At 50.7% G+C, this 27,366-nt stretch overlaps 2 long non-coding RNA genes across 2 annotated transcripts; one reads left to right on the top strand and one right to left on the bottom strand.

Moving 5' to 3' along the window:
- Window positions 1-6,833: 6,833 nt before the first annotated feature.
- Window positions 6,834-11,450, bottom strand: LOC123639741. The gene is made up of 2 exons (XR_006735795.1): window positions 11,296-11,450; window positions 6,834-7,010 (listed from the first exon to the last, which is right to left on the bottom strand). It is a non-coding gene; the product is annotated as an uncharacterized LOC123639741 (long non-coding RNA).
- A 590-nt stretch (window positions 11,451-12,040) lies between these two features.
- LOC123639742 lies at window positions 12,041-26,155 on the top strand. The gene is made up of 3 exons (XR_006735796.1): window positions 12,041-12,143; window positions 24,505-24,619; window positions 26,028-26,155. It is a non-coding gene; the product is annotated as an uncharacterized LOC123639742 (long non-coding RNA).
- Window positions 26,156-27,366: the final 1,211 nt, after the last annotated feature.

Here is a 27,366-nt window from a genome sequence, read left to right as displayed (position 1 = left end):
CATGGGTTAGAGAACAATAGAGATTTCCTGGGCTATCCTTGTCCTCAAATTCTCCTGTGAAAAGTCAGAGCTCACAGGTTCTTAGAAATTCTTTCTCACACATGCATCATACAGATGAGGAAACTGGGACCCAGAGACAGGAACCCGGGTCTTTTAGCATTCAGGCTGCTTCCACTATGCTGCATTTGCCTGCTGAACAGAAACCCCCTGAGCCACCACTAAGCAGGATGTATTAAGCTCTGAGTGTAATAAAGTAGATGGAGGTTAGACAACAAGTAGAACTTTCTCAGAATAGTAGGTCACAGAAGAGGATGAGAGACCAAGTAAAGAAAGTGCTTCCTCCAAAACAGTGAGCTGGGGGTGGGGATGGGGAGGGATGGTGCCAGAAATTCAGCTGGAATTTTGTACAAAGATAGGAACATGGGAGAAGGGGGCTAGCATGGAGCCCAGAGCAAGGCAGCTGGGATGTGGGGCTTCTGGGGTTCTTTATTCAGGACCCCCAACTGTCACCTGCTCCAGGCTTCTGGGTAGCTCTAGTAGTTTAAATTCAAGCCTTATCTCAGCTGATTCTCTTGCTTATTCCTTGTTTTCCTGGGATGGCTTATCTGGCTGCCAGAGTCATTTGCCGTCTCTAATTTGTGTTTAAATTAAAGTTCCCACAAACAGGGGCTTAATGTGCTGTTAAGAGAGCTCCCGGGCCCCCTGCAGCTCTGAGAAGTTGAGACGGCTGAAGAGGCCATTTTGCAAACATCAAGGCTGCTCCCGCTGGCCATCGAGACCTGCAGTGGACGACCCAGCTAGGTGTCTCTGTCCGGATGGCGGCGCCTGGGGGAGGGCAAGGCAAGGCAGGCTCACAGGGGCTTCGAGATCAACATACTTGTTAAGGGGCTCCTGGGTGGCTGTTCGCCCTTTTTCAGGACCTTGGGAGGAAGGCAGGGGAGGTTGGCAATGAGAACAGGGCAGTGGGTGGAAAATAGAGCGAGGGCAGGAGGCTCCAAGTTTTCACATGTCTGTGTAATGCTCGCTGTGCACCAGCGCTGTCCTGAGCACCTCCAAACCATGAACTCAACCTTCTCTACAACCCTGTGAAGCAGGTGTCATTAATATCAGCCCTATTTTTATGGATGGGGAAGCAGGCACAGAGAGGTCAAGTAACATGCCCAAGATCACACAACCAGTAAAAGGTGGATCCAGGAGTCAAGCCGATACAGTCTGGCTCCAGATTCCCAGGGCTCTGCTGACACCTAAGCCAAGATTTGTCTGTCACCCTCCCAATCCCTTGATCACCAGGTGGGACTTCTCTTTGCTGGGCAGCCGAGACAGAGCGAAGCTCCTGTCCTACTCCGGGGTCTTTACCTCTCTGGGCCACAGTCTTCTCATCTGTAAAATGAGGATAAGGTAGTGGAGGGACTGAGGGGCTGGGAAGATTTAATGAGACAGCTTGTCAGTGACCAACACAGGGTAAGTCCTCAGCAGTGGCCGGTTTCCTTTCCTTTGGTCCAACCACGAGACTTCCTGCTGCACCTTATTGCGCTGCCTCTTGGTTCTGCTCAGGGAAGAGTTGTCTTTCATTCATTTGTCCAAATCCTCCCTCTTCCTCTGGGGAACCCCAAAGACGACAGATGTTAAGGCCAAGCTGGAGCCCCAGACTGCTCTGTCCAACCTCCCCTACACCCAGGCGAGCCAGTCAGGGTGCCAACAGGCAACAAATGACACATTCCAAAGGGCTTCACTGAAGAGTTTAAGGACGTGACAATTTTTTAAGGGGTAGGCGGGACTAAGGGAACTGATAAGGGCTGATGCAGGCACCAGGAAGCCCTAAAGAGGCAAGAGATGGAAACAGTACTACGAAAGCCTGATGCGAGCTGGGCTCACGGAGAGGGCTGCTGAGCAACGCTGCGGCCATGGAGGAACCACAACCACTGGCAGGACTTCAGGCAGCAGGGAGGGAGGCAGGCAGGGGACCGGAAACAATGCCCTGACTCCTCTCTCTCCGTCCCCTGCCAGGACTTCTGTTGGCCAAACCCCACTGGAAGCAAGAGGTCAGGGAGCCCTGGCCATACCGTCCACAGAGGTCAGCTCCCAGGGCAGAGCCGCACAGAGAACACAGGGAGGCAAACAGGAAATAACCCCATCCCACCCCACCCCAGGACCCCCTGCTCCCCACCCCACCAAAGCCTCATCTCTACTGCTGTGCTGCCACCTCTGTCACTGCCTGCGGCCAGTGACTAACAGGGAAGGAGATTCAAGACTCCTTCTTTGACACAAATGATCCAGCTCACAAGGAAGGTGGAATTCAGGCAGAAAGCGGCTTGAGGGAAGAGGGCCGCTCTGGCTATGTCTGAATTACACCTGGGCACAGGGCTGCTTGCTCCCTGCACGGAGAGAAAAAGAGAAGGACAGCATCGGGGGTGAGGATGTCAACGGCGACAGTAAATGGCTCTCCTGCCTCAGCATGTGATACAAATCACTGTGAATCTTCCTTCTGCCTCCCCTCTATCTGCCGAGAGCCCCTGTGGGCAGGGATTTTGTCTTGCTCATCCTCAACACTGAACACGGTGCCTCTTAGGGGCACAATCAGAATTTCTTGAATAAGTGAGTAAGCAGATAAGTAAACAAATGGACCAGCTCATGTGCACACCTCTGGGCCTAGGTCAGGGAGCACCAGGAGGGTTGTGTGTTGAATGAATGACACACAACACTCCTACAGAAGTTTTATTCCACTCATCGACCACCTCAGATTTTCCTTGCAGCCATTCAGTCCTGGCCACGCAGTCCGCATTTGTCCCCAGACTGGCCGGAGGCTGTGCTTTGGTAGCGCCCATTCAAATGTGCCGTGACTTCATCTGGCTCCTCTGGAAGGGGGAAGACGGGGAATGGCAGTGAGTGCATTTCTCACAGCAGCCTTCCTGCAAGCTTTCTCTGGAGAAATGTTGATCTATGGCAAACCGTCTGTGGTATTCCCGGCTGGAGCCTTTGGCAAGAGATGGGAGGAGAGAATGACAGTGCCAAGGAGACAGCTGAAGGATCGTCACCGTGGGAGCCACAGCTCCAGCTTGCTTTTTCCAATGGGCCGTAAAGGCTGAGGGAGGCGGCGGGGAAGGGAGGGGCGGCACCAGACAAACAGAGTTCCCAAGTATAGTCCCCGTGCCAGGCCCACCTGGAGAAGCGATTACGCAGCCTCTGGGGCCAGGTGGCTGGGTTCATAATCCCCACTCTATGACTTTGGGCGAGATACTTGATTACTATGCTTCAGTTTCCTCATCTTAAACAATGTGGGTAACACCAATGCCTACTTCATATGGTGATGGAAAAGAGTAGAGAGCCGGGTGTGGTGGTGCACTTGTAGTCCCAGCTACTCAGGAGGCTGAGGCAGGAGGATTGCTTGAGCCCAGGAGTTTGAGGCCAGCCTGGGCAACATAGTAAGACTTTGTCTCTAAAAAAATAAAATAAAAAGATTATGCAATATTTAGCAGAGGACATGGTCCATAGTAAGCCCTACCTAAATTTTATTACATAAAATTAAGTAGGATGTTTGGGTTCCAGCCCCAGAAACTTCCTTTTTCTGTAATAGCCCCAGCTTTGGTTACCTCTCATGTTTATTGTGAGAAGTGAACTAATGCATGTGAAAATTATAACCTGTTACAGTTTGTTATTTCTCACCAAGATCATGTAACACGGCTGATTTAGCAAGGGGTGAAGGGCCACTAAAGGCCTGTCAGTCGTCAGCCTGTGATTATCTGCCTTGTTGAGGTCCTCTTCTTGTCAACATCACCAGCTCTTTGGCTTGTTCAAGTCTTCCGTTGACAACATCCAGGCCTCTCCTGGTCCCTCCCACACACAACGGGCAGCTCAGCAAGGGCTGGGAGGAAAAGGCAAAACGGGCTCTTCCCTTCCTTAGTCATGAAGCGGAATAGCCACTGGACAGCAAGCTGCAAGACAGGAGCCTGGCACCTCACCTCCGTCTGCTTTACCTCTGGGCAGGAGGGGAGGGCTGTCAGCTCCGTCTGTGCTGGGGCCTCAGGAAGAGATGTCAGTGTTTGTCAGGAAGGACTAGAAATGAAAACAAACACATAGCCCGGAGTCCAGTGTCAATGTTCTGCCACTTACTGTTAGGGTATGATTTCAGGTAGCCGCTTCTCTGAGTCTCAGTTTTTCTCATCTTCAAAATGGAAAAAATCAAAGAGGATATAGCTCAGGGATAGAGCATTTGACTGCAAAATGGGAAAAAATTATGCCTACTTCAAAGGGTGAAAATCAATGAGATATATAAATCCTTTGGTATATGGCTGGCCCAATAAATGGTAGCTCTTGTTAGCTAATATTTTGCACTAGCTGCACACTATCTCCTCCAAGGAATACAGAAGAAATGATAACTTCCAGACTGGAAACGGTGGTGGTAGCAGAAAATGATTTATAACTGATTTTTTTCACATTTTCTTTCCAGAGCACATAGTAAGTACTCATTCATTCATTCATTCATTCAACAAGCGTTTACAGAGCTTGTAGAATTTGCCACTATTTTGTTCACTTGTATTTACCTTACTCTCACCACTGGAGCTGCAAGGTTCGTGGGGGCAGAGGCGGTGACTGTTGCTAGGTGAGTGAGTGGGCTGAGTTCAAAGTGGGTCTGCAGACTGAAATGGGCCAGGCAAGGAGAAGGGGGAGGAGGCCTGGATTCTGGGCTCAGTGGCTCCACCAAGAACATAACTTGACCCTGGAGCCTCTGCAGGCCTTCCTCCTGCTGTGAGACACTGGAGCGTCTTCCGAGGCCAGACTCAGGGAACCCTTCCCCAGTGGGAAGGCATCCACTCATCCACTCAGTGTCTCTGAAGCCCCAAGAAAAGGGCTTGCATCCCCCAGTCTGAGGAGTGCAGCAAGTAACCAAAATAGCAATAATGATAGAGAAAAGGAGGGGTAGCCCCACCTCAGTAATGTAGCAGAGGGAGGAAAATTCCAGCTCAGCACATGTACGTAGCACAAAAGAAGGCATGTGCCTAGACCCTGCTTTCAGGGTTGTTGGGTGCTTCTGCGTATAAGACATGCCTGTTTTTGCCCACAGACCTCCTTCTATATGATCCAGGCTGTCTAGTGACATAAGAAGAAAGGAGGGATCATAATATCCAAAAAGCAGAAACAACCCAAGTGTCCATCAACTGACGAATGAATAAACAACATGTGGTATATCCATACAATGGAATATTATTCAGCCATTAAAAGGAAGTACTGATAAAGGCTACAATATGGATGCACATTGAAAACATCACGCTAAATGAAAGCAGCCAATCAAAGATGGTGTATGATGCCATTCATATGGAAGTCCAGAGGAGGGAAATCTGTAGAGACAGAAAGTGAATTGGTGATTGTTTAGGGCAGGAAGGAATATGGGGGGATATAGAGGTGATGAGGTTTCTTTTTGAGGTGATGAAAATGTTCTAAAGTTGACCATGGTGATAGCTGTGCATATCTGTGAATATACTAAAACCACTGAATTGTACATTTCAAGTGGTGAATATGATATGTGAATCCTACCTCAAGAAAGTTGTTTTAAAAAGAGAGTAAAGGGGAAAGGGCGGTTGAGACAAAGCAGGAAGGCTGTGATCAGAAACAAAGCCCAGGCACTGGCTGTCCTGGCTGCCCCCCAAGTCAAAGCCTGCAGCTCACACAGTGTTATGGTAGCCCCGAAGCCCCGACTTGGGAAGATAAATTGACCCCAGAAGGTACGGGGCTGGGTCCCTTCTCCCCTGACAGCTCCCTTTCTGTGTTTTTTCTGGCACAAGAAACATTCTGTCTTCTTGTATAAATAGGAGAAATTTATGACAGTTTTCCCCTTCTCCTCCCTGGTGGGCTACTAGGAAGGGACTAGGGGGAGGAGGGAGCCTTGGATTCCAAATATAAATGTGGAAAGACTAGCAGGAGTTGGAGGATCTCTTTGCCTGCTTTGGCTCTGGCCCCAGCTCTCCTTGCCTTAGCATTTGTGACTGTCTGGGTGATGAGGAGGGTGGAGAAAGGTGCAGCCCATTCTTTCCGCAGGCCCATGTCGGACGGGAGGAGCACAGGGAAATCGAGGAAATGAGGCGTGGCTATCCCAAGGCACTACTGGAGGAAACACAGACCACCACCCCCCACCTGGATTTGGTTATGTTTGTACCTCCCTGTTTGTTGAGGCAGGCTGATATAGTAACAAGAGAACACGTCTTAAAATTGACAGAAAAACTAAGTGTGTGACATTATGCAAGTCACATCCTCTCTGTGGGCCTCATATGTTAAAAAAAGAAAAGTGGTGGGGCAGGGGATAGAACTTAGCGGGTTTTCAACGTGATTTGGGGTCCTTTCTCCAGACAAAATCTTATGTAGCGACCCATGTAACGTGAGTGGCCTGCTGAGCTTCCTGGAGGTGGGAAGGGAGGTCCTGGGGCCCCTATAGTGACCGTCGGGGGCTTGGCCAAGCACAGGGTGAGGTCCACAGTCCCTCCAGCTCTTCCTGAGGAGGGAATTTGCCCCTCGGTGAAGCATGTGGCTCTGCACACTCACTCTACCACCTCCTGTGTGTCCTTTGGCACATCACTTATCTTCTCTGGGCCTCAGTTTCCTCATTTGTAAACTGGAATCGTAGTAACATATCCCAGAGGATTGTCATGAGGATCACACTAAATAACATGCTTCAGAGTCCTTAGCACACTCTCTGGCTCAGTAAGTGTTATTATTGTAGTTATCCCATGATCTGATGTAATCCTTTCCATGGGTTTGAAATGACAAATCTGGTGTGAGAAGGTGTATTAGGAAGGATGATGGCAAAACCGCTACAATAAAAAGGCCCCCAAACACAGTAGCATCTAGAAAACAGAAGTTTATTTCTCACATAGTAGGCTGGAAGGAAGCAGTCACAGACACAGGCAGCTCTGCTCCTCCCGGTCAGCCGCAGACAGGGGTTTCTTCCATGTCTTTTCTTTGTCCTCTCTTAGGGATTGCCCCTCAATGGCCTGGTCAAACCTCAGTCTCAGGCACATCTGTCCAGTTTATGAAAAAGAGAACACAAAGGAGAATTACCCAACGTCCTCAGGCTTTGGTGACATCACTCAGCTCACATTCCCTGGTGGCCACACCTGGCAACAAGGGCGGCTGGGAAATGGAGTGAGCAGCTGGCGGCTCTCTGCTCTCATGCAACAAGGAGAGAAGGGATCCAGGTTCAAACCACACCTGAGCCATCATCCTTTTCCTCTTCTTTTCCCAGAGAAAGGGAAATAGAGTCTATAGCCCAGAAAACAATAGGACCCCCATTAGGTCCCTGCCATTCATCCCAAGATCAGCAGTCCCAGGAAAGTGACTTGAAAGCCTCTCTCTAGAGAGAGCTGCTTTCTATCTGGATGTGAGAAAAGTTTTTGTCCCCACTGCCCACCTGCCACTCCCTCTCTCAGTCTCACCCCACTCCGTAACTCCTGTTCCCAGTCACCAGGTGTGACTACAAATGTGGGGGACAGGACAACCTGAACCAGTGATGGACGACAAGACGGGGACAGGCAGGCCATGCCCGCAAACCCAGCTACCACCTGTGGACCTAAAGTGGGGATTAAGCTCACTGAGCTTAACTGACTGTTTTTGGAAATAGGAATAAGAAACCCACCTGTCAGGATTGTTATGAGCATCAAATGAGATAACATGTACCTGGCACATAGTATGCCCTGAGTAAATGGTAACTAATTTTACTTGCTATCAGCAAGGCAAACCCAAGGCAAATCTATTCATGCCCCCTGCTCTCATCCAGCCTTTGCACAGGTCCTTTTGTCCTCTCCTTCCTTGCCAATGCATGACTCCTTCCCTCTTCCTATCCTTATTCCCTTCCCATCTGAACCTTGATCTATAAGCACCTCTTCCAGGAAGTCTTCCCTGATTGAAAAATTCCCCACTTGGCCTCTTTCCCCTACTCTCTACCCCTCCCCCCATCTCTCATCTGCCCCATGGTTCTGGCCCCATCTTTGTTCCAAGTGTATGTGTGCCCCACCTCTCCCTTCAGAAAGTCCCACCCCCTCCTTCAGAAAGTCCAGCAATGGAAGGGCAGTAAGTTTGTCATCAGGCAGATCAGAGTTCAGATTCCAACTTTGCCACTTTCTAGCTTTACGATTTTGTCAGGTTACTTCATTTCTTTGGAGCTCTGTTTTCCACCACCCTCTCAAATGAGGTCAGGTGTGTGGGGGCTGGCACATAGAGGGTATTTAGCCTCCTCTGCTCTAACCAACCTCCCCCAACCCACACTGCTAGGACTAACTCTCTACCAAAGGGAGATATTAGACCAAGAAATTAATTTAGCCATTAGCAACCCCCACCCCAGGGGAAAAAGTGATTTCCCCTTGAAGTCTGAGGGCACTGGGAGGCAACCACCAACCTGAGAGCCAGAGCAGAGGCCAGGAAAGAACTTGGGCATCCCAGTTTCCAGGGTTACAGGATCTCTCCCAAGCCCTCACCTTATGCAGCCCCAGTTGCAGGACTAGATTCAGGGATGGGGTGAAAGGGTTGACCTGATCATAATCTTAGAGAATCCATGGGCCTCTCAAGCTGTGACAGGTGGCTCATCGTGCCTCCACTTCCAATCTTCCTAGATCAGAAGAGCAACAATATCGATGATTACTAATGCTTATATGGTGTTTCCAATGGGACAGGCATTGTTCCAGGCACTTTACACATCTTGACTCACTTAATTTTCACAACAGCCTTTGAGCTAGATCCTATTAACTTCATTTTACAGGCAAGGAAACTAATGATCAAACAGTTAAGTAACTTGCCCAGGTCATACAACTAGTATAAGGCAGGACTGAGATTCAAAACCAGGCAGTCTGGCCCCAGAATCCATGCTCTTAACCACTATACCACAAAGACAGCTGACATTTATTGACAGTTTCTATGTGCCAAGCAGAGAACACATTACATGTATTTCATCTAATCCCCAACAACCCCCTGAGATAAATTCTATTATTCTTATTCCTGTTTTGCAGGTCAAGAAACTAAGGCAGAGAGAAAAGTTAAGCAACTTACCTAAAGTCACACAGCTAGATGGCTTCAGAACTCCTAGCTGTTTTGCCTCAAATCCCCCCTATGCCCAGCCCCTAGTTTCTCTGGGTAGGTTTTTGAGTTACTAGCACTGTTCACAAATCTGCTTTAGCCCCAGCCTATAACTGTTGTTCTCCAAAACTCCTGCTCCCCTGTGTCCCTTTCCCTTCCTACTTTTCCCTAGTCCCTCCTCTCCTCTACAACGTCTCCCAGGCCCTTCAGTCCCTCTCCATCTGCTCCCCTCTGCCCTCCCCCACAGCTCCTGCAGAAACAGATGAATTTCACCAAAAAAGACTATCAGACTTTCCCCAATCAGGCCCCCACTGTGCCTCATCACAGCCCCTCAGGGGAGGCAATGCAGCGACCAAGCTGGAGAGCCAGAAATAAAATCCTCATTCTACTCCCCGCCCCCTCTTCCCATCACTCATCTGGGAATCCAGGGCTGAGAAGGGAGCTAAAGTGCAGAGCATTCATTTAATATTAACAAATTGAAATGAATTCTTTTAATGCCAATTAACTTGGAGCGGCCCCTTATTAATAGTAATTTAGATTCATACTTGGGAGAAGCAGGGACAGAGGTGGGGGGGGCGGGGAGCTGGGTCAAATGTGCCCAGAATGTCAATGTGACTAAGGGGCTGGAAAACCCAGAGGGGAGGAGCAGCAGTTTTACTTCTGCCCAGTTGGGTTCTGTTTCCCTAAGAGGAGCAGACAGAGTCACAGGAGGTAGATCTTCAGGAAACATGAATTACTGTTGTAATTTTATTTTTGTAGCTGCAATGAATCTGAATAGGTTGAAACCATGTCACATCATTTTAATAGTTTACTGTCACAGTAATGCTAAAATGAAAAATTTTCTCAGAGCTGGGATTTACCCCAAACTCTCTCTCTCCTGAGCCAAACCTTGCTGACCAGAAGATCCCAGGCCAGCTTTCCCTATTGCTTTGTCCAAAGCCAGAGCCACAGATCAAAATGGGGTCCCCCAATCCCTGCCACCTCCACCTTCACCAAAAGTGAAAGAGGGAATAAATATTGCCTGTCTCTCTGAGAATCCTCTACCAGGAGATAAAAGACCTCAAGAGGCTGACCCTGAGCTAACAGCTTACATTTAGCAGAGAAAAAAGAAAATCTGCTTGCATTTTCGTTAGAATTTAGGAGAAAGACAAGAATTAAAAATTTGACTTTATGTATCAGAGAGTCACCCAGAATAGAGCCAAGTGGAAAGAACACAGTCCCAAGCAAAAAAGTTGGACAGAAATTCTGCTCTCCCTGGTTTTGCTGGCTTGGAAGTCAGACTGGAGGTGCCCAGAAGAAGGAACTGAGCATAGATTCTGACCCAAGGAGGACATTTGCTACTTCCCAGCATCCCTCCTGGCTGCCAGGAGAGGGGAGGATGAGTCAGATCTAAGCTGAGCATTGTGGAAGTTGGGATGGGGATTCAGAGATGCAGGAGGCAGAAGTGTAAAAGCAGGTTGGGGAAAGCTAAATAAATCTACAAAATGGGGAATTTTATAAAATAAAAACTTTAAAATGGTTTAACATACAAAAGATTAAATTTAAAGAAGAGGTCAGGTTTTAAAAAGCGGTAAAATCATCAAAATTAAGATAAAAATTTGAAAAATGCATAAAACATTTCAAGCAAGTTGTTCTTCAAAGGAGAAGTTGGAGTTAATCAAAAGAGACCTTGTTCACATCCCCATAGAGTTCCCCAAACAATAAATTCATTTACAATACAAAAAGAAGAATCCACACAAAACTAAACCTCAGTGCACACAGAGAGACAAAAATTGTGGAGATTCTGTAATAGCTGAAAAACTAGTGAGGGAGGAGAAAAACGAATAAACTTGAAATCCGTTAAGTGATATTTATAAATAGTGAAAGTGGAGGATGGGATGGAGGAAGGAGGTGAACTTGGCAGCATTAAAGAAGTAAAACTTGCAAAAACATAAGGTGTAACTCATCCCCAAAGAAAAGTAAACTCTCCATGAGTAGAATGCTCCTCCCCAAGAGAAGGGAGTATAAAATTTATCAAAAAAAAGAAAAGTATCACTCACCCCCCACCAAGAAAAGCATATTAATCTGAACTTAATTTTTCCCCAAATCCGAGATGAATTATGCAAAAGAATACAAAACGATTTTTTCTTTCAACCAAGAGAAAAAATTGTCTAACGGGATAGGAAGGGAGGTGTTGTTTGCAGGTTAGAAGGGGGTGCGCAGGAAGAGTGTTTGAGGGGTGGAGGACCAGTTTCTTACCTTGCTCTGGAGCCGCGGCGGCAGGACCGGAGTGGGCGAGGGATCCTGCCAGTGCCTGCGTGTTAGGGGAAGGAGGATTAGGGGATCCGGGTGCCCCTAGTCGAATGAAGAGGATGGAAGGACTGGGGGTGCCCATCTCCCCACCCCTGCCCGCCTCCCTCCCTACGGTACCCAGGCCTAGAGAGCTACTGAAAGTTACAAATTGCTTCCATTATTAGCTCATCCCGGGCGGCCTGGTCATTGGCCAGCCCCTGGCCACGTGGTCCGTCGTACCAATCGATCGGATTTCTAGTTGCAATTCTCTATCTGTCCCTTGGCTCTGGGGAAAAGGGGGGGGCGGTGGCACGGGGAGGGGCTAAAAGGGGGGTGTATTTTCATCCCCTCACCCTCCCTTTCCGCCATGTGGGGGTCCTGAGCGCCGCCCCAGAAGGGGTCGAGGAGATGTTATGGGCTGGGGCACACCCGGGAGGGCAGAAACTGGAGGAAGCGAGAGACATCGCCAGGGACCCAGGGACCTCTCCTTTCAGTTCCCCAGGCCCGCCCGGTCCTGCTCACCACTCCTTCTATTGTGCCCACTCTATCCGGGTCGTCCCGGGCTAGCAGTCCCCTGCCCCAGGCACTTGAGCGCTTTCTCTCCAGATCACTGCTTCGGTCCCCACTTTGGGGACAGTGCTCCCGAGTCCTGCTTTTCTGGGGCCCGCTCTGGATCAGGCGCCTGCGCCCTCAAGGGTTCCTACCCTGTCTGCCTCCCCCCGACTAAGGGCTGAGTTTTCGCCCCTTCTGGAATCCTTTCAACGAAGGACAAAGTTTAGAGTGGATGAAAATCAAGAGGAGCCCGTCCTGAGCAGGTAAGCTGGGCCCGGGAAGGGTGCGCTTTTGCCTGAGAACAGTCGGTCTCTCCCTGTCCTTCTGACTCCATCCTGAGTCCCCTGCAGGCGGACACTAATCCGCCCGCGCTCGGAGGAATTTGGGCTGGGGCTGGGCGTGTGTCAGATGCTTGGGATCAGAGCAGCTTTCCTCCCCTGAGTTTGGGGACTAAGGTGGCAGCTGGCAGGGGAGAGGGAGGGTTGCTTCTGAAACCGGGAGAGAAGGGAGAAATTAGGGGCTGAGAGACCCAAGAGTCTGAGGGAGATTGCTTCTGTCCCCTAGTGCAACTTGTGGGAACTTCAGAAAAGTTTTTTGAAGGGCGATGGAGAAGGGAGCAGAGTTGGGGTTTTGAGGTTTAAAGTGAGAGGAAGGGGCGTCTGCTTCCCATACTGGAGGAATGATGGGTTCACTTCTTTCCCAGTCAGGATTGAATACCAGCATAGAAGAATCCAGCCGGGTCCCAAACCTGCTCACCCCAGCAAGCCCTTAGGGACGCTTGGAGATCCCCAGGGGTCTCTGTGAAAGTAGCAGTTTCAGACCCTGTGGGATGGGGGGCAGGGTATCAGCCCAGAGCCTGGTCCAGAGCTGCCTAGGCCCCTACTATCCTGGGGCCTTTCACTGATTTTAAGTAAGCAGTGACATGAGAGAGGGAACAACTCCCAAGTATCCCCCCCAATCCAGTTTGACTGAGAGACCTATTTCCCTAAGATGGAGTCAAGGGAGTATCCTCCTCCCGCCCCAGCACAACCTCCCTGCCTTCTACAAGTTCCCAAAGTTGTGCAAGGAATAGAGGTCCCTACTGACCTCCCCAGACTGAGACTATCCCCCTCCAAGAGATATCCCAGGAGGAAGAGGTGGAGAGGCTCTTCAAAAGGGAGTCAAGAGCAGAGAGTGGGTTCAAAGGGCGCGGCTGAACTTGGGGGCCTGGGACAAGGGGGAGTGGGCGGGCGGGGTGGGTGCAGGAGCCGGCCTCCTGGTGGTCTGGGGAGGCGGGCGAGGGCAGAGGCCACAGCAGGTGTTCGGGAGGAGGGGGGTACCCTGGAGCCCGCGGTCTGGCTGGCGCCTACAGCTGCGGCGGAAGGTCGCTGCTGGGCCTTAGTTTTCCAGGTCCCGCCACTCCTGGGAAACCCTGGGCAGGCGGCAGATGGCACATTTGGATCGCTTCTTGGAGAGGGCCTGGAGGGGCTGCGGATCCCAGGAGAGAAAATTCCCACGTCGACCGTGTGGTGTCTCTGGCGGCTCCCGAGCCCACACCTCCAGAGGCCGCTTCGCCCTGGGTCAGGAGCGCGAGTCGGCCCGGGCCTTTGTTTTCGCTATTCCTGAGCTTTTTCTGCCGGTGGCCCTGAGGCTGCCTCGGCACCTGCTCCAGTGCGCGCCAGAATCAAGCCAGCCTAGCTTACAGGTTTAGTACAGTTGCATCTGGCACCGCCTAAAGCGAATTTGGTGTGGTCTCCAAAAAACCAGGCCGCTGAGAGGGACATATCTAGGGGCAGACGTGAAGGCCACTGACATTCAAAGCAAACCTAAGCCTTTTTCTTTCCTCCCAGTCCGTAGCCCTTCACGGCTCTGCAGCCCAGAGGATTTGGATGGAAGGCCTCAACACCCCCCTCCCAAACTAATGTGGGAGCCGGCTTTTCTCTTCAGGCTGCCTGGGCTCAGGGTGCTCTGGGAGAGGACATCTGGTCCTGGGCTCCCCCCCCCCTTTGATGAATCCGATCCTTTTTTCTCTTGCTTCCTCAGTACTCCCCCACCCCAGATTGGTGGGGCTGTCCCTCTTTTTCTCTTTCCTTTCTTCTCTTCCTCTTTCTTCTTAGGATTGATGGAGTGAAGACAGTTTAGCAAGGCTTCCCTAAGACTGTAGTTGGGTCCCAGCCCCAACATCTCAAGTAAGGGAAACAGCCTTATTGCTGGGCCCTTGAAACCGAGTGCCAAGTTGAGAGAGTTAAGAAAGAATGGCATGGAGGATGCTGGGCTGACACAGGACAGAGACCTTGACTGGCCAGGGGGCAGTTTTATGCCATATGCCTGCTGCAGAGAGAGGATTCAGAAACAAAGGAAGATAGAATGAAGTTCTAGGAAAACAGCACAGAGGCCTGGAAAAAAATCAGAACAACAAAGAGAAAAGACTGGGAGAGAGGAAAAGATACGAGAGGGCCCCAATGCTGTAGAGGAGGGTGGATGGGAAAGACACGAACATGGAAGGAATATTGAAAAAGGGCAGAATGAAGAATCAGGACTAGGTTTGTTTGGGTTTTTAAAATGAGATACAATCAGGAAAAAAGGAAAGAGAAAAGAAAGAAAAATAAAGACAGAGAAAGCAAATGAAAGTAAGGAGGGAGCTAAAGACTAAAGAAAAGGGAAGGAAAAGAAAGAGAAGGTAAAAGTGAGAAAAAAAGAAATGGAAAGGAGCAAGAGAAAGGAAGAAAGGTAGAAAAGGAGAAAAGAGGAAATAGAGGAAAGACAGAGAAAGAGGGAAGGAAAGGCGAAGGAAGGGAAGAACATCAAGAGAAAGTGAAGGTAGGGCAGAAAGAAAGAAAAAGAAGGAAAGAACAAGGAGAAACAAAGATACGGAGAGATAAAGAGGAAAGAAGGGAGGAGGGGAGAGAACAGGAAAGGAAACCAGGACTCGGTATACAGAAGGGGATCCCGGTTCCTGAGGAGCAGAGGGAGGGAAGCGGGTGGAGAGGCCGGCGGCGCTTGGGCTGCGGAGCCCCTGGCCCAGCACCACTCCTGTCTCCAGCGCCCTGCCGGGGGATGCGGGCCTGCGCGACGACGCAGGAGGCAGAGGCACAGGCCGGCCGCCTGCGGACCAGCTGCGTGGAGAAGCGGCTGAGCGAGCTGGAGAAGCTTCCTGCAGCCTGTCCGCCCCTGGCCTCCGCGCGCCCCGCCGACCTGGACGCGTGGCCTTGAGGCTCTGAGACACGCACGCGCGCAGGTCAAGATCTGGTTGCAAAACGCGCTTGAAGCAGAAGAGGCCAGCTAGGCAGAGACCCCTCGTGGGTTCCCGCCCTGGCGGCCCCTCCCCCGGGCTCAATCCTCTCATCGGGGGACCCTAGCGCCTCCATTCCCACCCTGCTGGCAGAGGCTGTCGGGAGACTGGGCCGCTTTGTGCTGGGCTCTGCTGTGCTCTTGCTCTGTGACCTTGGGCCTCAGTTTGATCATCTGTCAAATGAGCCCTTTGCACTGGAGGAATTTTCTGTAATTTTGGTTAGCCTGCCTGAATACCTGCAGGTGAGAGAGGGATGAAGATAAGGCCTGGACTGCTTTTTTGGGTGGGGGAGTGGAATTCTTCATTTTCTTCCACTGGTGAGAAGAAAAATCTTCCTGCTTTGCTATTCTTATCTCATCCCTGCCACAGATAACTACCTTCCAGGTCAAGGGGTTTCCCATGCCAGGGAGGTCAGATTCATCTGTAGAGCTTAGCATGAGATTTGCAAACCTTGGAGGAACCAGGGAAAAAACCTCATATGTGAAAGAGAATGAAGACATTCTCTGCCGGGGCAAGTGGACCTTAAGTTTACAGTACATTTCACTGAACTCACACACACAAAGAGATGAATTGGTAAGGTTACCTTAGAGTCAGCCTGTAGAGGGGCATCAACTTGGGTTGATCCCCCCATTGGGGTCGTAGGCTATCTGCAGCCTGTCAGGCCTGAACTCCCTGTGCCCTGCTCACGTGCTCTAGTGGCAACTGCTCAGTTTGATTCAGAAGGTTTCTTAGAGCTAATTAAATAATTCCCTTGTCTCCCAAAAGTGGGATGGGGCAGGTCACTAAGGTCAGCCAGGTCTTCCAACAGTAGTGCAAGCTTTGAGGATGGGCTGGGGCACCCCCAGACACTGGCTAGAAAGGTATATTCACGTATACTTTGCAACACCCTCTTCGGGAGGCCTCTGTCCAGCACTGCCCAGCGTTGCTCTTTAAGCTTTTCCTCCCCTCTTTTCTCTACCTTCATCTTTCCTTCACTTCTCCTTCTTTATCTCCCTTCCTGCCTTCCTGATTTCTCTCTCGTTTTTCATCTAGTCCAAGCCGAGGCTCTTGTACTATCATTGCATCCCGCATGGCTCTGCTCTGAGACCTGTAGGCTAGCTACCATGCACGCTGCCCTCGAGGGTTCATTATGTGGTGTATATTTGTATAATATTGGGACAAGATGAGGGCTGAGATGGGGAGTAAGCTCTGCTAACCAGTTGTGGGATGAATCCACTTGTTTTCTATATCAGTCATGATTATGACCTTCGTATCCCTTTGGCTCACCCCAGACAATCCTTCCCGCCCCCAGCCATCTGCAAGCCACAGTCAGTCTGTCCCTGCTCCTGAAAGTGGAATGGCTGGTGGCCCTAGGGCTGTTGCTCTCCCAGGGTGAGTGAGAGTGAGGTCAGTGATGCCAGGTCCAAGTCTCAAACACTTAAATAAGCAAAGCATATTTCCCTAATCTTGATGCATTTAGGGATCTTTTCTCCCTTGGAATGGAAAAGTCAGTCCCCTCTGGCTCTTGGCCATCTCTCCACGGAACACCCCTGATTAGCCAGGCCCACCGCCATCCACATCTGCTCGGTAAACAAGGAAGGCAGCTTGTTCCAGGCCTTGGTAAGGGGTTGCAGACTGCGCAAAACAACCTTCTTGGCCCAACCTGGCAGGGAAGCAGGGAATCCAACTCACTTTGCAGGATCCGGAATCTAAGTGGGCAGAGCTGACAGCCACGGCTGCATCCTGGAGCCTGACACCAGAAGCAGCCTTGTCTTCGGGTTCTCTTTGCTGCCTAGGCCTCTGCTCTGTTCAGTTTGCTGTTGTGTTTCTCTCCCCCACTTGGGAGTGGCGGGGGACAGAGAAATAAAATGTGTCTCCCATTCCCCTAACCCTTCCCCATGCTCCCACCAACCTCAAAGCTGCTGATAGTAATGAACTGTAGCTTCCAGCCCTGCCCATAAACGACTCAAAGCAAATTCAAATTCTCTTCTGGGCAGGAGGAAAGGGCAGATGCTCCTTTCTCAATCCTCCCTTGCTCGTTGATCCATATTGAGGGCATTTGGGGATCAAAATTGAGGCCAGATTGTTTCCATTGGTATAACATTAGCATTTCATATTACACCAGCCCAGATTGCTCACATCAAGGAATAGGAGGTCTTCACCCAGATCCATACTTGTTCTCTGGGCTCTCAAACCAGTGATGTAAAGGTTTGTTGAGGTGGAAAAAGGGCAATTTTTTCCATTTATTAGTATCTTCAGCTGTTTATTCCACTAATATTTATTTAGTTCCCATCATGTGCGAAGCATTGTCTCTAACTCAGTTTGCCTTGACTATCGAAGAAAGGTTTTTGCCACTGAGGCGTCAATGTATTGTGGACAAATACACAAATAAACCGGTGGAAAAAAAGTTTGTTTTGCATTCAGCTGATTTTCACCCCTGACTTCCCAGCTCCAGCTCCCCAGCCCCCGTCTGTCCACAAGGCAGGACTGCCCTGGGCACATTTGTTTTCCCTCCTGGAAAGATGTTTGGATGGGAGCAAGAGACATGCACCGGGACCGGCAGCCATGCAAGCCCTGCAATAAAGGGCGATTTGCAGAGGGACCCTCCAAAGCTTGCTCGGGAAGGTTGGGGGGCAGGGGTGATACGTTTCTCCAGGTTGCTGAGCAGGTCTGTGAGTTTGCATTGGCCCATCATGTGCCTGAAGGTGACAGCAAGGGTGTGCATGTGCGAGGGAGCTGAAGGGGAGTGGACAAGTGTGCCTGTGCTGGGCTTGTGTGCACTGGGCCCAAAGCCTGCACAGGTGCGGGGGTGTGTATGTATGGAGGGGGATGGGGTGCATGCAAATCTGAACATATCTCTGCATACATGACCCTCTGTGTATGCAGGAGTGTGTGTACCCTCTGAATTATTATAAAATTACACTGACCCTTACAGAAAATCTATACCAGCCTCGGCCTTTCTCCCCCGACCTCTCGACCTCTGGGGTGCCTGAGGAAAGAGCTGACCCGGTCACTGCCTCCCCCTAGTCAATGAGTCTCTCTCCATTAGCATAAAACATGAATCTGCTGGCAGCTTGACAAATTATAACTAGCAGCCAGAGTTTTGCCAACTGGCTGGCTTGGGCGCTGTCTATTTATCATTGAAAATGGTAAATCATAAGAATCCAGATGACTTAATTATTCAAATCCACCCAGGACCCAGAGAAGCTGCAGTCCTGTCAATCTCAGCCCTGGGCTCAGGGAGAAAAAGGGGTGGGGGTGAGCCTGTGAGCTGGGAGAAGCAGGTTCAACCTCCGCCCTCTCCTCTGCCCAGAGTGCAGGCTCTTTCTCTGCAGCTCCGTCCCCTCCCCACCACCCTGTCCACCTTTCCAGGCACAAGCCGAGTCAACTGCTTTGGCTGCTGGGCCCCCCTGAGGCTTTCCCACCTCCGACTGCCCACCACCCGAGCTGCAAACTCAGGCGGTGTTTCTCAGCCTTTGTGTGGTTCTCTCTGTTAGCTCTGTCTCTCTTTCTGTTTCAGTGCCTTCATTTTTACTTCTCTTTCTCCTATTCCTTTCACCATTTCTCTTCCTCTCCCTTCCCTACAGATGGACACTGACCCCGCACATGGCCTCTCCGATGGAGTTTTGCCTGTTTTCCTGGCCCCTTTGCCCTCACTGTCCCAGAGGTGTCAAGCTCAGGCCCCATACACACAACCTTTCTGTCCCTTTCTTCTGTGGATTTGCAAATACCACTTTGCACAACTTGGGAGGAGTGGACAGACTATCAGAGGTGTGGCCCCCACCACTGAGGCAGGACTTTGTGCCAAGAAGGCCCATCCTTGGGCTGTCCCCTCACTCCCAGTGTAGAACCACCTCAAGCCCCAGCAGAGAAATTGCTCAGTGTAAGCTTTCCCAGAAGGAGCTGAAACCCTGTTTACAGAACAAATCCTTCCTCCAGAGGTCTATACACTGAGCACCTGGGGTCCCTTTGATCTTTGGGCCCTTTTATCTTTGTGTCCCTTACAGTCCAATGTAAATATGGGCCACTACCTCTTGCAGTCCTGGACCCCACTGGAAATGTATGCTCTCTCAGACCTGCAACGGCAGGAGGAGGGCTACGCATCCACCAGTGCCGATGTTGCCTTGACTCTAGAGGAGAATGTAGGCAGCAAGGAGGGTCACCAGAGCCCCTCTTTGAATGGCATCCTCCTTTATTCTTTTGGTGGGCTGGCTTTACCTGCAAGGACTCCTCAGAGCCTACTTCTGTATCAGCAGATGCTCCTCGGTTTGGTTCTAACGGATTGCGTTTGATTCTGTTGGGGTGCGTGTGCATGCTCACATCCCTTCCTGTGGATGACCTGGAGCGTTGGCATAGCGAGGGGGCGTGCGTGGTGGTGTGCATGCCTGCACACATACACCAGGGCCCCCAGCGTGTGTGTGTGTGTGTGTGTGTGTGTGTGCGCGCGCGCGCGCGTATGTATGCACTCACACACTTCCAGAAAGAGCCCTGTGCTGAAACAACAAGTGACAATGTCCCCACCAACAGGACACCTGAGGAAACAGCCCTCTTCCTCCATTCCATTTTAAGTCCTCTGAGCAATGTTGCTCTCAATAAAATATTGGACTTGCCATAGCATAGAACTCTAAAGGAGGAGCTACCTGTTTCTGCTACACAAAGTAAGTTCTTCCTGGAGTCTCGCCTTCCTTTCCTTTCAGGGTGGGACACAAGCATGGTTGGGAATCTTGGGAGGAGACCCTCCTTCCTAGAGAACATATGTGACATATAGGGTCCCCTTCCACACCCAGGCCCATCCCCACTGCTAAAACGCTGCATCACCTCCCTCGTTTCTTCCTCCCCACCCTTCCAGCCAGGGTGATTTTGACAAGGGTGGTGGTGCAGGGTGAAGCCCAGGTGGAGAGGATCTAGATTCAAAAGCAGGCCAAGCAGCTGAAGGCAGGAGATCAATAAGGGGAGACGACTGGAGACAGGTTTCTCTCACTGCCCCCCACCCCCGCTGGCTCAGAGCCCCCACCCAGCTCCTGAAAGCAGGTGGAGGGCAGAGTGGAGCCCTGGCCTCTCTCTGCCCTTCTAACTCAAACAGGTTCCTAATCCCTGGGAGAGGGTAAACAGCTCCCAAGCACGGCCAGGATTAACCATAGAAATGCCGCTAATGTATCTGGGGGCACCGTTCCCTGCCCTACTCCCATCCTGTGTTACTAATTAGCGCAGCAGCTTGCGAGAAGCTTGGGAGGAGTAGCTAAGAATGCCCTTGCGCAGGCTCTGTGAGCCCAGGTCTGAGCTCTGGACAGTGTCTCTGGTGCTAGACAAGCTGAGGGTGGCAGAGGGATTCCCGCCCCCTCCCCCTCACCGACTCCTAAATCAGCTCAAAGGCAGACAGGGGATTTTTTCTCTGCACCTCTCCTGAATCCCTGTCTCCCCTTGGCTATTCACAGCTGGAGGCAGGTGGGGGACAAGAGGGAGAGTGGAATCGGCTCTGGAAATCAAACGACCCAATAAAAAATTAATTGTCTAATTAAAACCATGAGGAAGCCCCTTGCCAGAGTTTGGCTCTGAGTCATCAGGGCTATAAAGGGTGGGAAAATGAGTCTCAGCTCCTAATAAATTCCTGATTTGCAGCTTGGTCTATCGGCAAAGGAGCAGTGAGTGTTCCGCCTGGCTAGGCCTCCTGGAGGTCATTCCACCCCTCCCTCTGCCCCCAGACCAAGCCGTCACACCCACCCCCAACACACACCCAACTCAAACTGAGACAGAGTTTCCCCAAAAGGGACAGAGAAGCCACTACTCAAGGCAGCCAATGTTCCTGAGACTGAACCTCAGTCTCCCTGATCTAATGCTCACCCATTTCTTCCTGGTCTTTCCTCAGGAAAGGAAAGTTCTGGAAACTTCCTCAACTGGAGAGTTCTTCATATAGGTTAACTAATAACTGTTTTATATAAACGAGTTTGCTGTGTAGGTTCATTTTGACCTCACCCTCTCCATTTTTGTGAAAAATACATGATTACAGATTCCCTCTTACACTTAGTACTGATTCTTGCAGGTGAATGGCAGAGAACCAAGCTAAGAAATTAATCTCCCCCCTAAAAAAGGGCTGCTCAGTTGACCAAATCCTCTGGAAGGAGGAACACAGAGCTAGTTCAGAAAGGAATGCAGAGTTAGGCAACTCTCAAGTGTAGATGGAGGCCCAAACCTTCTCCCTCAACTATACCATTCTTGGGTCTGCCTGTGTAGACACAAATCCATGCCTCTACTCCCTCCCTTCCTTGGCAAAACCAAATGCCTTATACGTGATCAGAGGTAGCAATCCATAATAGCAGGAGGAGGAGGTGGTTAGCGTAACACGTTTAACATCATATTACATTACTTTATTAAATAGAATACAATATGGAAACTTTTTTTTTTCTAAGAGACAGGGCTCTTGTTCTATTGCCCAGGTTTTGCGATTATAGTTCACTGCAACCTCGAACTTCTGGGCTCAAGCGATCCTCCTGGCTCAGCATCCCATAGCTAGGACTACAGGCAAACACCATTATGCCTGGCTAATTTTTTTTTTTTTTTTTTTTTTTGGTAGAGACGGGGTTTTGCTATATTGCCAAGGCTGGTCTCAAATTCCTAGGCTCAAGCAATCCCCTTGCCTCAGCCTACCAAAGCACTGAGATTACAGGCATGAGTCATCACACCTGGCCCCAATATAGAATCTGTATCTGTGATCAGCTTCTTTAAACAAACATGGCAGAACAAACAAGGGTTGTCCTTCAAAATAGTCACCTGAAGAGGACACACATTCATTCCACACGTACCTCTGTTGATTAAAACATTTCTGCAAAGTCTCCATTCAAAATTGACTTAAGGGGCTGGGTGAGGTGGCTCACACCTGTAATCCTAGGACTCTGGGAGGCTGAGGTGGGAGGATCACTTGAGCCCAGGAGTTTGAGGTTACTGTGAGCTAGGCTGACACCACTGCACTGTAGCCTGGGCAACAGAGTGAGACTCTGTCTCAAAAAAAAAAAAAAAAAAATTGACTTTAGGCCAGGCACAGTGGCTCATGCCTATAATTCTAATACTTTGGGAGGCTGAGACAGGAGGATTGCTTGAGCCCAGGAGTTTGAGACCAACCTGAGCAACATAGCAAGACCCCGTCTCTGCCAAAAAAAAAAAAAATTTTAACTGACTTTAAAATCAGTTTATGAAATATTCAAGACAACCGTTAACTGAACTTTTTTTTTTTTTTTGGCTGATCCCAAAAAAGCAAAAGATAACAATTTGTCACCAATAAGGACAATCAAAAAACTGAGTCACATACCCTGAAGACAATTCCAAAAGAAGAGCTACAAAAAATTGTTGTGTCACCGCAGCCTTGTTGGAATGAGGGGATCTCCCCACCAGGTGACTACTCAGAGGAACGGTGCTCATTCAGGGCCACATCTGGAGTGTGTTATTTATCATTTCTGATGACCCTTCTTTCGTTCATCTGGTTGTTATTTTTCATCTCAAACAATAAACTAAGCTTTCCGTAAAAAGCATAAAAAGGGAAGGAAACAAATTCCTGACCCCCATCTGGGTCAGGATCCCGTCTCTGACTTTAGCAAATCAGCACATTCCCACGCACAAGGTAACCAGCGCGGCTGGGCCATTCTGCTTCTAAGAACCCCAGATCTAGAGACTGGAATGTAGACTCTGGTCCTGGTTCACCTCGTGTTAACTGCATACATACTAAGTGTCAGGCCCCACTGGATGCTGACACATGGGTTGTCCTTTACAATTTGGGGTTGTTCACACAGTTTTCCTTCCCTGACGGTGGACTTTATCATTTCTTTTCCCTGCCTATGTGGTCTAAGGTCACACACTGCCCCATAGTCCTGATGTTCTGGGAGAGCTCCCCTTCCTGGTGCCTGCTTCTCATGAGGACTAAACTTTGTAAATCATTTTGTGCACCCCTCTCTGTCTTTGGGCAAAACCTCACTTGAGTATTGCTAGTTCTCAGGTTGACCAGCTTGGGCTCACAGAGCCCTGACCCCCAAAAAGGCCATCATCATGGCACCTCACTGTCACACAACTGCAGGTGGGGGAGGGGGGCATCTTGCATATTGAATTCTATGTGGATGGCACCACCTGGAGCTCTGCTCCACGAGTGCAGTGACTGGTGTTCTCTGGAGCCGAGCAGGGCTGCCACCCTGCCACCCCGACAAGCCTGGCAATGCAGTCGGCCTCACCAGCACTCAAGGACGAGAACACTAAGTCTTGACGACTAAGGCGTCAACACCTCAGGCCCCCAAACAAGGGCTCAAAGTAGAGGTCCTCTCCACCTCATTGACAGGCGAGAGATCTCAGCTCAGCATGCAGCTCACCAATCTTCTCTCCACCAACTTCAAAAGCAGCTCCAGCCTCAGGGAGGACCCCGAGGGTATGAGGCAAAGCTGGTTTGACCTAGCTCGGTGTTGGGTGATGTTGCCAGAGCACAGGTCAGGCCGGGCCTATCACCGGGAGACATCAGGCCCCATCTGGCCTAGAGTCTGGGGAGGGATGGGAGTGGGTAATGGAGGGGTGGGTACAATCTCCTCAGAGTGCAGAGGGAATGTGTACAGCCGCCCAGACCCCTCCTAGACACGAGGCCTGCCAGGCTCACACGTGGCTCCTCACTTGCAGACAAAGACCTCTGAGGTCTATCCCAACTGGACAACCTCCTTCATCCTCCACCCAGCCCTCCCTTCCCCTCCTCTCAACCCCGGCCATACTTTCCTCTCCCAAAGACTGAATAAAACCCACTGACCTCTGCAATCCCCTCAACATTCCCCTCGAGCCTGGACTCTCTCAGCTTACAGAGCCACGCAGGCCCCTGTGTCCTTCCTTACCTCACTGCGACAGGGGCCTCTTCGTGTGTCCTATTCACCCTGTTATATCGGGACATCCCTGACTCAGTAGCTCTGGGAAGCTCAGCCGTCAGAGCCCCAGACAAAGCTCCCACACCACAGGCTGAGACACGAGCACCCTCGGAGGGGTCAGCCGTCCCCAGCCGGCCTGCCTTGACTGAACCCTCCCTTTGTGCCGGCCCTGTGGGCTGTATAACGAATGGGGTAGTCTGGCCCCAAAGAGCATTTGGTCTCAAGTGACCAAAAAACAAAGCAAACCAAAACAAAAACCCTACGTTCATCCCAGATTTGGAAACAGTAATAATAAACTCGACCATGAAAGTGAGCCTTATGGACAATAAGTTTCAAGGGCAGGAGAAAGTGCTATCAGTCTAGGGTCCTCCCAAAAGACTCCCAGAAGAGGTCTGATAGGAGCTACCCTTGCGGTTTTAGAAAGCTGAGAGCCCATCACGGGCCTCCAGGCTGCTGAAGGATCATCACGTGGGTTGTCCTTTGTTTCCCCAGAACACTGGTCGTGGGAGAACGGGCTCCAGCAGGGTAGCATCGCGGAGCACCTACTCGCTGCTAGGCGCTGTGCCAGGCACTAGGAACACGGAAAAGAGCAACTGTCCGTGTCAAGGTATGGACAGTTTAGATGAGGAAAAAAACTGTAAGTAGATGTTTATAAAGCAACGTGGGAAGGACCAACACTAGGGGTACACCCAGGCACCCTGGGAGCACCTGTACACACCTAGACCTCTCTAGGGGAATGGAGAAAGGAAAGGGTCAGGAAGGCTTCCTGAAGGGGGGCATACGAAAACTGTAAGCCAAATGGCATGCAAATGGTGCCCTTTCCTCCCCCCACACCCCTCCCACTTGAGGGTCACCTTCCCTTCCAGGAATAAACCAAGGTCACAGTGCGGGTGTCAACATCCCAGCCCATGATCGCTCATCCTTGGGGCAGATGATCCAAATCTGAGCTGGGATTCCAGCTGGATCCAGGTGCCTCCCTAACTCACCTGTCCCACAGCCCATCCCACTGTGCCAGCACAATCACCACGTGCTCTCTGATTCCTGAGACCAGACAGAGCCTGGGGGACCGGCAGGGGGGACTTCACTGTCTCCTAGGATTCACATAGGCTACCTTCTTCCTCTCTCATGCCTGTGGGGAAAATGCCCCTGCTGCCCCCATTCTCCATCCCCAATCCGGCTCCCACCCTCCCACTGCTGCAGCTGCTCCCTCCTCCCCCACCTTGGAAGAATATACCCTCCCCTCCAGCTTTCCCTCCAGAGGGGGCAGAGTGGGAGGGAGGCCGCATATGGCCCCATTTTCCTTGGCCTGGATAGGCTACTTTGGAAATGAGAAACCCCCTTGCCCTTTCCTCCCCTCTGGGGAGCACCCTCCCTCCCCTCTCCACATTCCCCACAAGTTCTCAGACTAAGATCCGCCCTACGTGCAGTTATGTGGTGAAATCACCGCTTTCCTCCCCCAGAGGCGCCAAAGCTGGAAGGGAGCATACTCAAACCTTTGATGTAGGCACGTTTTAAAAGGCCCACCTGTCCCCTCTCTCCCCAGACCCCAGCCTGAACTGCTGGAGCCCCTCACCACAGCTTTAAATCCCAGGCTACTCCTGCCTGGATCAGGTGGGGGTAGGATCAGGTCACACACACTCTACCCACGCCCCCCCCCCCGGCCCCCGCCCGCTGGGGTAATCAAGCCCAACCATGCTCACTCAGGGACATCTGTCTCTGGCGAATAAGAAGCAATCCCAAACTCGGGGGTTTTGTGACACTTAAAAGCTTCAAGCAGGAAGATCTGCAATTTCTCTTGAACCAGGGCCTGTGGGGAGGGTCGCTTGGAAACCCTCGTTTGATGTTGCGCTTTCATGGCTGTGGTTTGATCCAGATGTTCCCCAGTTGTGGGATTTTCTCACTGGGAGGGAGGGGCCCTTGGCTGTGAAGACATTTCCATCATGTGCACATCTGGATCCCAACCTGCTGGGCAGGGGTGCTCTTCCAGGTCTCGAGGACCCTGCCCTTCCCCCTAGGAGCACATTCCAAGAAGAGAAGAGGATCCATAAGGGGGCATTCCCAACTCCTTGCTGGTTTGCTGTGTGACTGTCCGGAAATAGCTCTACCTCTCTGTTCTTCTGGCACCATAAGATGAAGCTGGATTTCGTTCCCAAAGATGGTTCCCAGATCACAGGAAGAATAGGAGAGGGAGGTCAAGAACGAGATTTCTAGCCAAGAAACAATCATCTAAGAAATTGTGAATGGAATTGGACCGGAAGTGGATGAGTCTCGGCTCTTGGAAAAGAAAGTAGTTGTCCCTCTTTTGAGTCAGTCCTGTACAGGTGGAAGTAAACCTTTCCAGACTCACAGGCCTCTCTGCTCTCAGAGCTTGAAAAGATCAAAGTCATCCCTCTTCAAGGTCTTCACTAAAATCCTGGAAATCATTCCTTTAACTTCAAGGGACTCTAGTTCTTTCTGTAGTCTGGCTTCCAGTCACTTCTTGCTGGAGCATGAGGTGGCTTCCCGGGGCAAGTGCATCAGTCCCACATACTGCCTCTGAGGCCTCTCGGCATCCCTCGAGACACTTCTGCTTCATGAAGTCAGGGCTGTCAACTATATGAAAAATCAGATTGCTCCTAGAGCTGTGCTGTTGACCCCTAGACAGTTGGGTTTCTAGATTCTGACCCAAATTCTCTACTTGCCTGCATTGTGGATGTCACAGCCTGAATTGGACATGTGGACATTGAGCAATAGAGGACAGATAGACAAAAGAATCTCCAAACCCTGCAAGACCAAGGCACCAGCCCACAAGTGGATCCTAAAGGTCTTTCATCAGCCACAAGTGTGGGTAAGTGGACTTTTTTTAGGGGGAAGGGCCTGTATGGGGAGAGAAGCAACCTGGGTCACTTCTTGCAGGAAGGGCAGTTTCAGAAGATAAAAGAGAAGCTGGGAGCCACTGGTCTGAGCGGCTCAAGAGGCTGGGGAGAGCCATGAGAGGCAGGGTAATGGGAGAATACGGGCTGGGTCCCTCAGTGGACTGGCTAGAAGGAAGAGTTGCAGAGACAGGCGGGCACAAGGAAGGAAGGAGAAAAAGCACCATGTGGCTGTTGCACCTCAAGATTTTGAGCAGCTGTTCCCAGCTCTCCTCGCTCTGGGTAACATCGGGCAAATGCACGTTTTGGGGATTAGCTTTTCCTCTGAAGGCCTGAGGGCCAGTTCTCAGGCCTCCCCCTCCCTGCAGACTTTAATCCAGGCCAGCACAGATGGGGTCAGGCCATGATGGCGATGGCAGGGGGGTGGCATGGGGTCTCCTTGGCTTGAATTTTTTCTTAGTCCCCCACGTCCTCTGTTTCTTAGGTAATAATTCCTCATTTT

This window comes from Lemur catta, chromosome 6 (genome assembly GCF_020740605.2).
Source record: "Lemur catta isolate mLemCat1 chromosome 6, mLemCat1.pri, whole genome shotgun sequence".
NCBI classification, from domain to species: Eukaryota; Metazoa; Chordata; class Mammalia; order Primates; family Lemuridae; genus Lemur; species Lemur catta.
Note: the sequence above shows the minus strand (reverse complement) of the source record. Positions and strands in the feature narration are given on the sequence as shown.